The following is a 13656-nucleotide window of genomic DNA, read 5'->3' on the forward strand; positions in this document are numbered from 1 at the left end:
TAGGCCTGGGAATGAAAGGGATTGTATCCACTCATTTGTGGGCCATATATGTATATACCCCTAGACAAAGGACTCAGAGGGGAGATTTTGTCTGACCTGAGTTTTCCCTCTGCCAGAAGCTCTCTGTATTCTTGATACTGGAGTTCCAGGCTCTTGGTTTCAGTGGTTTGGTTTGAAGAATGAAAGGACGGACCACAGGATCAGCAGTAGGTTAGGTTTTCTTTAACAATACAAGTGTTACAGCTCTCACAAAGAACCAAACCTCCTTGCAGAGCAGGATCAGCAGTAAGATAGGTTTTATAATACAAATATTACAGCTCTCACAAAGAACCAAACCTCCTTGCTCTCCTGCTCTCTCTCAGAGGTCTCTGTGTGTTTGGGCTCTCTGCTTAGGGGCTTATATAGTGGCAGGTCCTTGTGATTTACGATCAGTCGTCCAATGAGCTTTCAGCTCTTGAAAACAGACCAATCAGGAGCAGGTTTTGGAAATAGACCAATCAGGGATGCACTGGAGGAATTGACTTGCCAGAAGTCCATGTGAGGAGACAACAGGGCACCAGTGTCTTCCCCCACTCATGTCTGGCTGAATTCCTCCATTCTCCACATTAGCAACAGGTCCAGGGCTAAGGTGGCTGGTCTTGGTGCCACCTTGTCTGGCATCATTCTTTTCTGTAAAATAAGTCCTGCCTTACCACTGACCTGTGGTCTGTGGATTCTTTCTTTGAATTCCTGAGACCAAAGACCTACTAAAGAAGAAATTCCAGTATCACTTAAATGATTTTTAAAATTTGTATATATTAACATTTGCTGTTAGTGCTATGAAATTGTATGACTCTTGACAAATAGATAGTATTGTGTATCCACTGTTCTTATATCATACAAAAGAACTTTATTGCTTTAAAATTTTCCAATTTTTATTTATTATTCTAAAAAACCCTCCTAGTAACCATTGATATATATACCATGTGTATAATTTTGCCTTTCTAAAATGCCATATAATCATACAGTGTACCGTTTGTTCAGAATGGCTTCTTTCACTTTGCAACATACATTTCAGGGACATCCATGTCTTTGTGTGGGTAGTATATACAACTTTTTACATAAGTAGGACAACAGTATCTACTGAAAGTTTGTTTGTAAAAATCTACATCAGGGGAATAAAGCTATTCCATGTCTTTTCTACAGAGACTATTTCACTTTTTCAACTTCTGTATGGGATTTTCAGGGAAGTGAATATTTCTGCTCACGCTGCCTCTCCTGACTAGGTATCCCCCAGCATAGGGAACAACATGCTCCAATCCAGCAGGAAATCTGCTTCATTAAAAGCTGTCCATGCCCTCTCCCTAGAATAAGTATGGTGGGAAGGGAAGGGAAGTAGAAGATATTTGGGAAAAGAAAAGAAAAGGAAGAAAGGCAAACATATAAAAATTCAGAGATATTTCTTCTGAGACCCCTCAGCTCCTTGAAGTCTCCTAAAAAGGCAGTGGCACTTCCCTGAGGTGGCCTGGTTTCCATGCTATGCTGAGGGTTAATTTCAGCACTCCCCTCCCCCCCTCAATCCCTGAGAACACCTTTTTTCCTATGGTCTTCACAGTGGAGTGGTACAGGACATCCTGTTTTCATGAAATCATTATTTTTAAAGATTAATAACTTTTTCTATTAATTCCTTTTTTAAAAGGTGAAAATTGTGGTATTTCCATGCACTTATTTCATTTGGTTTATTAGTTTTCCAACTATACCACACTCCATTCCTAATCCTATTCCTGTCTTCTTCCATCCCAACTCCATAACTTTATTTTTACACACATATACTTGAAAAACATATGCCGCTGTTTTTAAATCTTATTGGCTGCCTTGTATCCAGTATGTTATAGAGCTCAATTAGTTTGACTATATGTAAATCTAGTTCATCACTTTAAAGTGATGCAGAAACAAATGTGTATATGTGATAAAAATTTTATACATGTATATTAAGACTTTTACCTATCTAGTCGTCCATATTGGATTTCCCGTGTGTTTCTGCCCTAAGGAGCATACTAGTTCCTAGTGGAATTCATCTCCTTATAGAATTCCTCTCCTGGGATGCCCTTTCTTAGCATAGTTTTCTTACTCTAGAGATATCACTTCCCAAACTGAGAAATCACATCTATATAGGGATCCCTGGGGATGCATGCATGAGAAAAAGAGAAAACACACACTCCCCACAGTAAACCATTCCTACCTAAGATCCCTGCCCTGGGGAACCATTTTGAATTCACATTTAAAATTATCATAACTAGAAATGAATCTTCCATAGAAACTCTGAAATCATTCACCCTAGAATTATTCATTTCTAATACTTTCAATAATACTGCCAGAATAACTCTTATGCCACGGAATCAGCCCTATTTTATCACACAATGTTTTTCCTTAAGGGACTGTTACCCTTTTGTTTTGTGACCATTTCTCTTCCTGATATTTTACTGCTGTGCTTTAGCAGATTGCCACTGCAAATAATTAGTAATACTGATTTTCTTACTTTTGCTGGTAACAATCATCAGCCAGAAAAATCAATTATTTTCCACTAATGTATTGTTCTCAGGCAGTGGGAGTCATTATTAGCGGCCGTCCCATATCCACCCACTCTGGGCATCCAGCTTTGAATGCAGGTGTAGTACAAATGCGTTACTTCAACAGCTGGCAAATTTGGGGCAATATTAAGCACTAAGCTCTAATGTGTGCCTCCACCAAATCTGATAATTGTGTGATGACAATGAATTCAGGGACTGAGGTCACTGGCAAGAATGTGTTATAAAATAAAATGAATTTTTAAAGCTAAAAAAAAAAAAAACCTACATTTTTAACTTTAGGATCTATAAGGAAATAGTCTCCTTTAAAGGGAGATGAAGATGTACAATCTTACCTGCTCAGCTTCTGTTCTAAGCATCAGAATAGAAGGGCAGAGATAAGGCATATAGAGTATCAACAAGTAATTTAGCTCCTCCACCAGTTTCCCTGGCAACCCTGCTATATAAAACGAAAAAGAAAATGCATTCAAAAAATTCAGGCTTTGCCTTGGCCTTGATCATTGACACTTTCAATATTATTTTCTTCAATGCAATATGTAAAGCAACCAAATGCATATACTAGATATAATTTTGACATTGAACACAGAGAATTTTATGAACTTTAATGCACGATCATCAGTATACAGTGGGAGAGAAAAACTCAGATTTTTTTTAAGTTAACTCCAATAATTATATCTGGCCTAATTGACAATGACTGAAATGCAATTGTTCATAAATTCCTAGTTTTAAAAGGATTTACACAGGCTGAGTTTGTTCCATCTGTTCTTACACGCCATCCATGCTATTTCCCTGAAATTCCTTTGCTGACCCCGAGTCACTGAAGATGAATGATGTGTTCAGGTTGTCCCCACAGAGTCAATAGCAGCCTTAAATTCTTTCAGAATGGATCCTCTGGGACTCTGAGTCTTGAAAATCAAGATGCACTTTGAGTTGTGGAGTCCTTGTGGCTCAGAAAAAGAAAAGAATCCTGTGACACTTGGCACCCCATGCTCCGCCTGCAGCGCGCTAATGTACAGGCGTCATCAGGCTCTTTGTCACGGAAAAGTCTCTAGTCCTGCAGCACGATGCTGGCTGGGCTTAAAATAATAGTTTCTTCAAATAATGTATTCCTGCCTTATGTATTTTAGAAAATAATATTCTTAACTAGTTTCTGGCCTCTCAATCCAGACCCATGATAACATATGAAATGCTTAGATGGGCATTTTCTTTAGGGAGTCTCAGAATTTAATTTTCTAAATATTTTTTCCTGTTCTGATACATTATTATTAACTTATTATTAGATTTGATTTATCCCTCCATTTCAGTTTATTCTTGGTACATTCTTTAGAAAATGTGCTCAAACATACATTTATTGCCAGGCCCTAGAGCAGTGGTTCTCAACCTTCCTAATGCTGGAAACCTTTAATACATTTCCTGTGGGTCATGACTCACAGGTTGAGAACGGTTGCCCTAGAGGGGGTTGTGGATAAGATAGAGTCCTTGCTGCTTATTGATTTATGTTCAGGGTTCTGGAGAAAACTACAGTTTACACCAGGGAAGCCAGGGCAGGCTTCTGGAACTGTCTTTTTGGATCTAAATTTTTCTTGAGGAGGAGAAATTATCTACTTAAGGAATTGAGAAGAAAATATTTTTGGCAAAAGAAATATCAGGCAATAAGGTAATAAAAAAGCTGTCTTAAAGATTCACAGATGCTGAGAACTGAAAAGATGATCTGTTAAATATGGTATGGACATGAGCGCAGCAGGACACAAAGCTGAATAATACAGTAGGTAAGGAAAAGCATGAGTCAGATGGCGCCTGTGGCTCAAAGGAGTAGAGCGCCAGCCCCATATGCTGGAGGTGGCAGGTTCAAATCCAGCCCCGGTCAAAAACTGCAAAAAAAAAAAAAAAAAAAAAGCATGAGTCACTACTGTGAAATTTTATGCAAATATTTATGATTGTTTGCATATGATAATTTGTAATAGAAGTTAGAAAAGAGCATGGTAGGAGACAATTTGGGAAGCTATTGTAGTCAATTTTAATAATTATACAATAATATATAAAGATTTTAATACATCTAATAGGAGTATGAATGAAAACAGAATAGGATATCTTTATGATGTATTATGTAGGTTATTTCTGTAGGATTTTTGTAATGTTGTATTCTGAAATAATTTTGGACTCATAGCAGACTTTTAAAGGTAGTAGAGAATTTCTGAATATGATTCACCCAAATTCCTCCAAATTTTAACATTTGATGTAATGGATTTTACAAAATTACTTAAAATCATCAAAACTAAGAAATTAATATTGGCATTTCCATGGTGGTATCCTCATCTTAACTGTTATGCTTATTCAAATTTCTTCAGTTTTTCTATTCATTTCCATTTTGTTTTCCTGGGTCCAATCCAAGACACACATTCAATTTAATTGTCATCTTTCCTTAGTCACATCCAATCTTGACAGCTGCACAATCTTTCTTTGTCTCATCTGACTGTGACACATTGGACAATTACTGGTGAGGTATTTTGTAGAATATCGCTCAATATGCGTTAGTCAGATGTTTTCTCAGGTATAGATTGAAGCTGTGGATTTGCAGGATGAATAGTGCAGAGGTGAATTGTCCTCCTAGCATATCAGGGAGCACAAAATGCCAAGGTCAACATTGGTGACACTAATCTTAATCACTTGGCTAAGGTGCTGTCTCCAAGGTCTCTCCATTGGAGAGCTGCTTTTTATTTTAAAACTAGTCGTTAGAAGTGTATTGGAGTCTGCCCCTGACTGGAGAGGAAAATAATTAAACTTCACCTTCTAGGTTTGTGGACAGTATTGAAATCACCAGAGTTAAGGATTGGAGGGGTGATGTTTGAGAGTTTGCAAGTGTCTCCCATTAATTTTAATTTTCTTCAGTCGCTCTGTTCCCTAATTATTGTCATGTTATATAAGTGAGATTTTTACTTATTTCTTCTATATTTATTAATTGAACTTATATTTCAAGGAAATATAATTTCTTTTTTCATTTATGTATATATTTAATCATATAATTACATCAGAAATGCCTCATAAATGCTATATTTTTCTTTAGGCTATAATTATATTCTATGTCACTTGTCACTTAAATTGCTCTAGTTTTGGCCATGGGGAACTTTCAGGGTAGCCGCTCTATCTTTTCATCATGGCTCCATTTCATTTTTTGTTTGCACTTTACTTTTGGCACTAAAAGGCTCGTCTTCATTTTTCTTGCTCTAGCCTAGAATCATCCAAGGAGCCTTCATTCCTTTTATTAGAAAAGGATGTTTGGACACACGATCTGGGTTCTAGATTTTCTTGCTGCTTTTGTGTTGTCCCTTCCCCAAGTCTCTCTCAGTGAACAGAGATAAAATGTGTATGTTCCTAATTCTACACACACACACACACACACACACGGTGCCAAAACATGTACACACATTAAAAAGGTGTTATCTATTTTTTACTTTTCAAAGTTGAATTGAAAGCACTGTTACTGACCAAGTGTCCCTAGACATGCTGCAAACATCCATTTTGCCACAAGTTTCTACACTTTTGGGGAATGATCAATTTTACTTCCAACAAGATCTCTTTAAATGTGTTAACATTTTTGGGCATCCGTGTTATTCCCCAAAATATATAAGTGTAGATAGATAGGTAGATAGATTGATAGACAGATACCTTTATGAATATTTGTGTATATATGTAGTTTATATGTGTATATATTGAATGTATGTTCAAATGGAAATCTCAAACTCCATTTTGGTACCAATAGCTCATTCTAGCATTCCACTTATTTTTTTAATTTTAATTTTTTTAATTAAATCATAGCAGTGTATATCAATACTATCATGGGGTACAGTGTACTGTTTCTGTATATAATTTGAAATACTTTCATCCAACTGGTTAACATAGCCTTCATGTCTTTTTCTTAATTATTGTGTTAAAACATTTATATTCTACATTTAGAGAGATTCACATGTACTCTTATAGGATGAACCATAGGCGTGATCCCACTAATCACCCTCCCTACACCCACCTTACCCCCCCCTCCCCTCCCTCTCCCCTCTCCCCATATTCCTGGGCTAAAATTGGGTTATAGCTTTCCTAGTTTCATAGTAGGGCTGAGTACATCGGATACTTTATTAGGTATATATCCAGAAGACCAAAAATCACAGTACAATAAAGATATTTGTATCAGAATGTTCATTGCAGCCCAGTTCATAATTGCTAGGTTGTAGAAGAAGCCCAAGAGCCCATTCATCCACGAATGGATCAATAAATTGTGGTATATGTACACCACGGAATATTATGCAACCATTAAGAAACATGGAGACTTTACCTTCTTCATGTTTACATGGATGGAGCTGGAAAATGTTCTTCTTAGCATTCCACTTTTATTTATAACTTCTTTCCCTGAAATTGAAAAACTTGACCCTCATTATCAATAATGTAGTTATTTAAGTACATAAACACAGTGTACATATAAAGCAGTTTCACAATCCCTAACGTGTACTTCTGAGGGGAAAAAATTTACCAACTAGAGTGCAGGGTTTACTTTCAATAGAAAAACAATTTCTTGGTTTCTGATGTGAACAGCAGGGTACATGTGATATCGTTGAAAGAATTGCAAAAAAAAAAAAGAACAAAATTATGTAACCAAAAGAAATTAATTTTGGAAATATTTAGTTTGAAATGGGGACATTTCATCCAATCAATAAAGTTCCAAAGAGTTTGAAGTATAGGTCCCAGGTCCAGAAGAACAGTTTCAACTGGAAATAAATATCTGAGTCCTGGATGTGCCTAATACTTACTTAGAGTATATGAAATTAGAAGATAACAATGTTGATAATAGCATCCTACAAAAAAAAAATATGTATTGTGATAAAAATTCACTTTGGATCTTCTGACTCCCTTCATAAGGTGCCTGGTGATTACATTGAGATAATAATTGCATCTCTCGAAATATAGAGTTTATGACATAATCCATACAAAAACTACATATCAGAAGAATGAGTGTTTATCTTCCAATACAGGCAGATATTGTATATAATAATCTGCATTTGGATTCATCATCCATGAATATGGGCTTATATATGTATAAACATATATATATATATGCATATATAACATATATGTTTTTAGTTTTTATTGATATTCTACAAATTCCTATAAACTTGGTGACTTAAAAGAATAAAAGTGACTACCTAATAGACCTGGAAGTCTTAAGTCTGAATGGGTGTCCTGAGTCCATTGATTGTAGAAGATCTAAGAGAGATTCTAAGTCCTGGCCTTATAACCACTATGCGTTGCCCAGACTTCTGGGGTTGTGGCCCTCCTTCCTCCAACCTTTCCAAACATCTTCGCCTCTTTGACTCTGCTTATGTTACCCCTGCTCTGATAAGGCCCCTTGTGAGTACGTTGAGTACCCTTGTGTAATCTTGTATCATTCCCTCATTTTAAGACCTTAACTCATTCACATTTGAAAAATTCCTTTTGCCATATAAAATAACACATTCAAGGTTTCAGGATTTGTACAACTTTGGCTGGTGGGTATATAGGAGCATTATTTTTCCGATCACAGGATAATTGCAATAGTGTTATTAAAGTAAGGTTAGCTGCTGTAATAACAAACTCTAAACTCTCAATGGCTTCAAACAACAGAAATTGATTTTTTCCTTAAATGAAAATATAAAATAGATGTTTCTGATTGGCAAGAAATTCTTCAGTGAGCAGTGATTTAGGGATTCAGATTCCTTCTACATCATATTTTTCAGAAGAACATTCCCAAGTTCATCAGAAAAGGAGTACCACGTAGGAAGCATCACATCCAGGAAAGCATTTGGGGGCAGGCATTGAAGTACTGTCTATTCCTTCTGACATTTTAAAGGCCAGAACTCAGTCCCATTTACATTTAACTGTCAGGGTCGAGTTAAACAGGTATGTTTCAATCAGTAAGAAATGAGTTTGGTAAACAGATACTTGTTCTCTGTCTGTAGGATCACCAATAAAAGGAAAGAACATTTCAGCCACTTTTAAATGAATATGAGATTAATTATCTAATAAAAGCATCGATGGGAAATAAGATGGACTAATTCTAAATTTCAAGGTTAAGAGATAAAATCATGAGCTTGAGGATGAAAAGGGTAAAATAAATGTCTTTAAATTCACGGTTCCCTTTTGGTGTAAGCCTACTCAAGAATCCAGACAGACTCTGATAAAGAAAAGATTTGACTTTTCTTTTTTCTTTTTTAATTATAATGGGTAAATAATAGCTGTGTATCTTTGTAGGGTACATGTGATATTTTCAAATAGGCATTCGATGAAGATTAATCAAATCAGGTAATGGAGGTATCCATCATCTCAGACGTTCAACATTTCTTCATGTTAGGACAAGTTTACAGAACCTCTGAATGGAAAAAAAAATAATAATACTTTTCAAAAATTTTCTATTACTATGTGAGATGATAAAGAATTGGCTTATTTGATATAGGGGACATGCTACCCATTTAACTCAACTACAAAATTGATAAGGAAATTTTCTGCATGTAATTATTATTTATTTTCCTCAGGAGGAATCACTTGTTTTCATTATCATGTACCAAATGGGCTACAGGTAACATTCATTTACAATTTAAAGTGGGATATTTTCCCGTCACCCTGAAATCAATGATGATTAAGACTCCTAACTCATAATTTACTCATCTAAGATTACCTCTCCATTTACATCATTTCTGCACCAACAGTGGATCAAGGAGACATCATATGACTCATGGAAAAGTGGTCATCCTATCTCCTATGATTTAGGGGTCCTTTGTAAATTATTTCTGGGAGTGCCAGCACATGATTTCTTTTAACAGTGGTGTCTCCACCGTTCAGGAAAATAATATGGATCCTGAATAAACACGTTATTGGAACATTCAAGATCTACACAGCTTTACATTCAAGAGAAAAACAATTTGTAATCAAGGAGAATTAGGGTGCGGCAGGCATATATTTTAAAATGTATGTAACAGTTGTCTGTGACAATATTCTTTCCCTTGCTAATCTAGCAACTGACAATCTATTAAAAAGAAAACCAGGAGATTAACCCTGGTACTCGGGACTGTATTAACTTGATATTTAAATTCATTGTGGAATTGTACTGATTCAATTATGTGGAATAGAGTTTAAAAGAGAAAAATGACTTTTAGGATTGGCACAGTGTGTGAAAGATGAATGAAGTTGGCATTAACGCTTGAAAGAATATTTCTCTTCGCAATGAATAGTCAAAGCAAAGAAAATCTTAAACATTCGATGATTTTGTGAAATCATGAGGCTTCCATTTTCCTCTGGATTTTGTAAAAGAAACCTGAAGAACTGTTGTGGAAGTCATAATAATCTAGTTATTGTTTATTTCAAGCATTACTTTCTGATTTTCTTCCTCCTATATTTACTTCTTCTCGTGTGTCATTTATATACATAATTCTCCTGGTGGAGCTTTCATTGTTTTCACTATACATGGTGCTGTGATAGTAAATATTTTATCTTCCACTGTGTCATTTTGTGTTATTTTAAAAGCACTATAGTCACAAAAAGATGTAATTTAGTGGGGTCTTTTTTCCCTAAAATTGTGAAATGCTCCATGATATGTGTCAAATTTATATTTTAATAGGAAAAAAAAAATAAAAAGAAATGGGACCAAAAAGGCAATTCTGACATTGTAGGTAGGAACTGAATTTAGATCCTTTCATCAGCAGTGAAATACATGCTGCCAGGATTCTGAGCTTTATTTTTTACTATGAGGGAAGGAATATAGAGGGAACATCCCTTTCAAAGTGTCAGTACAATTTTTTAAAATCATTATAAAGCTTGCATAATGTAGGTGGAAGAAATAACATAGATTGTTTTATACAATTATTTATTTTCAGTACATTTCCAAGTAACATTTAAGTAATGGAACAAAGTTTTCACTAACAAAGTTGCACTCTCAATAAATTCAGGGTTTCAAACTCTACACTACGGAAATGAGGGACTCCACATAGACAGATTTCTACAAATGGTCAAAATCTATTTTCTGATTATTTTTACTATTCCCCAATTACTTTTTATTAGCAACATTTCATGAAAGGAAGGTTTTATGTGAGAGTCAAGTCACTGATACTAAATGGAAAGAGATCTTCTGAGCTATGAAGACGTTCCCCTGGCAGATGCCTGTGATGTGATGTACTGTGTGATGTCCTCCAGAAACAACAGGTAATACTCATGAAGATCTGTGAAAGAATCTGGCTGATTCTTAGCAGGTGAATTGTATTTGCCAAATACACACACATAGTTAAGCAGACTCTCTTTAATAATACATGGATTGAGTTCACCTGGATGGAAAAAAATTGTTTCCACCCCTTCCAGTGTAGCCTTATTCAGATTTCTTAACCTACAGAATTATCCCTACTTCAGGAATCAGGTCTGTAACTTTGAAGAGTTCAGAATAGGGGGAATGGAAAGTACAAATTCCCTAAGTGAGTCACTAGGAGTGATGGCAGCAAGTGGACCCTTTCTCTTATACCCCTTGATTCCTAGATCCCTATATCCCACTGGGAGTATGTCATACAAGATCTTTGATTTTAAGTAAATAATGCATTTGGAGGATGGCACTCCATCTTTATGAAATATTATTTCTGAATAGACACTTCAGTTGTGCCTTCATCAGGTGATTCTTACACTTTATTAGGTTATGACTGTGGTCCTACTCATGTTTGTCAAACTGGTCTGACATGATATTACACAGTATTTCATGCCAGCAGTATAAAACAAATCTGTAATTCCTCAGATAATATTTTTGACTGAGACCTTGAAGGCAGGAAAAAAAAAAAAAACTTATACCCAGAATATGTGATTACCCTTATCAGAATGAATCACTGATCTTTTCATGGTAAAAAATGTCAATATTATTTACTTGTCAGCAAGTGACTTGTTTGTTTCCTTAAAAAAATGGTGTGCTACTGGAATATCACCAGTAATAGATAGATGATCAGCTCTGCTCATGCATAACCACTATCCCTAGTTCTACAGCCACTGATTTCATATACCCATCATGTTGATATCAGGTGGCTGGTGACAAAGACAAACTGAGATCAACTGATCAAGTTAAGTTCTTGGTTGAATGCTTCTTCTGTGGGGTGTTGTTCTTTTGGGGCCTCTACCATGTGATATGAAAATTTCACATCTGCAGATTTTGGTACCCACTCCCAAATATACTTCCACATCTTTCTGCCCCAGACCTACTAAGAAATCATGTCAGCATTTCTCCTTTCAGGCCTCTGACCACCAGTGATTTATCCATTGCCCATGCATCTATTTCTAGGCTAACCTAAAGCCACTGCTCACATGAATGAACAGGTGCAGTGCGGTAAACACTTAATGGGAAGAATTTCCTTTTCTCATTGTCTTTTAAGACCAGACTTGACTTGAGCGAGAGTACAGCTGTCATCATTATCTGTTTGATAGACATTGATCGTGGAAGAGATAGCAGCTAAGAGAGAGACATTGGTGCAGCAGTTGTAGATGACATGGCGATTGGAGCTACCTGCTCAGATAGATTCTTCTCTTAGCTTGTCCGTGCTCAATACTGGATAGACAGTTTCCATTTTGCCATGGCCTGTTTCAGGAGCCACCTATCCTCTTCACTAGGTAGGTATGAAAGAACCTGTTTTATGATGGGCAGTTGTAGGATGTCTCTTAGCCTAGAAGTATATCATGATGGCATGAACCTCCTTCAAAACTCGAGAGTTCTGTGATGTAATTTCACCATTGGATCTTGCCAATATCCCACAGAGTATCTTTTCATACTACTAATAGGCTGTATCTATCACAGTGCTTCTTTTTGATTCTGAGCTCAGTGCTGGAAGCCATTTGTGTCATGCATTATAGGATTTGGAGCAATCTTTCTGATTGCAGAATATGCTTCCTCAAAAACCCAAAGATTTCCAGGTATAATGCTTCCTTCTTTGTGGTGGGAGGTACAAGATGGAAAATGTATTCTTTACTTCAGATGAAATGCTCTGGCAAGCCACATCTGTATCTGTAAATGCTTCATAGAAGGGGCAATCGCTGGAAACTTCTGCCAGTGTTAGGAACACATGGATCTTACCAAGACCTCCAATGTATTAGCCCCTTCTTGCTCTTAGGGACCAATTGACTTGATGTGACATGATAAGCGATGTGCTGCAGGCTGCCAAGAGGGTCAGATCTGTTTAAACTACATTACATTACAGAGTGGGAGAGTTAAGATAGTTCCGGGGGAAGAACTACGAATATATTCGTAGTCACCTTCATGTAATATATCATTCAAATCCTGCCTCAGCTTCTCATCACATCCCATTCTGGATCCTCTGTTGTCTTCTCTTCCAACTTGTATATATATGAAAATTTTCGTGGGTGAGAGATGTCAATAAGCTTTTGGAAGATTAAAATAATCTGAGTACTAGTAACTAAGGACAAAAAAAAATAACTCTCATGTACTAACAGAAGCAGTAATGTTAAGTAGAGCCTATTCACCTCACAGAGTACTAGGAAGAAAGGCAAAGGACATGAAGTGTTAGGTACCAAAGGGAATTTATTAAAATGACCAACCTGCTTTAATCCAGGTTAAGCCCATCTCAAGATCATCAATATTATTGTACCTCAAAGACATTTCCCACATGGGTCATTGGCATGCTCCACATGAAAGGACCTTTGGGTGGCTACCATTTAACCCACACTATCCTGTTTAAATCTTATTGTTACACCCTTATCTCTGTAGAGTTTTCTGTCTTGAGGGGCACTGCTACCAAGTTAATTAAGTTTCCTTATGTGTATTTATTATTTATGAAATGTAGTTAGTAAATCTCCCTGCCCCCGCCAAATATAAGAGCTGAAACTGACTTCATGGTCAATGGGACAGTCTTTCATTTGAATTAAAGAGATAATTAAGAAAAAAATGTGCTATTTATAGATCCTTGCTTCCTTCTCAGGTGGGTATGGCCTAGCAATTGGTAGGGTTCATTGATGAATAGAGTAATGTTTCTCACTATATGCGTTTGGGAGAAACAGGCCTATTCCTTAAACTTTAGTTAGTTTGCTTAAA

The sequence above is a fragment of the Otolemur garnettii genome, unplaced genomic scaffold, assembly GCF_000181295.1.
Source record: "Otolemur garnettii isolate 467f Iridium unplaced genomic scaffold, OtoGar3 scaffold00076, whole genome shotgun sequence".
NCBI lineage: Eukaryota > Metazoa > Chordata > Mammalia > Primates > Galagidae > Otolemur > Otolemur garnettii.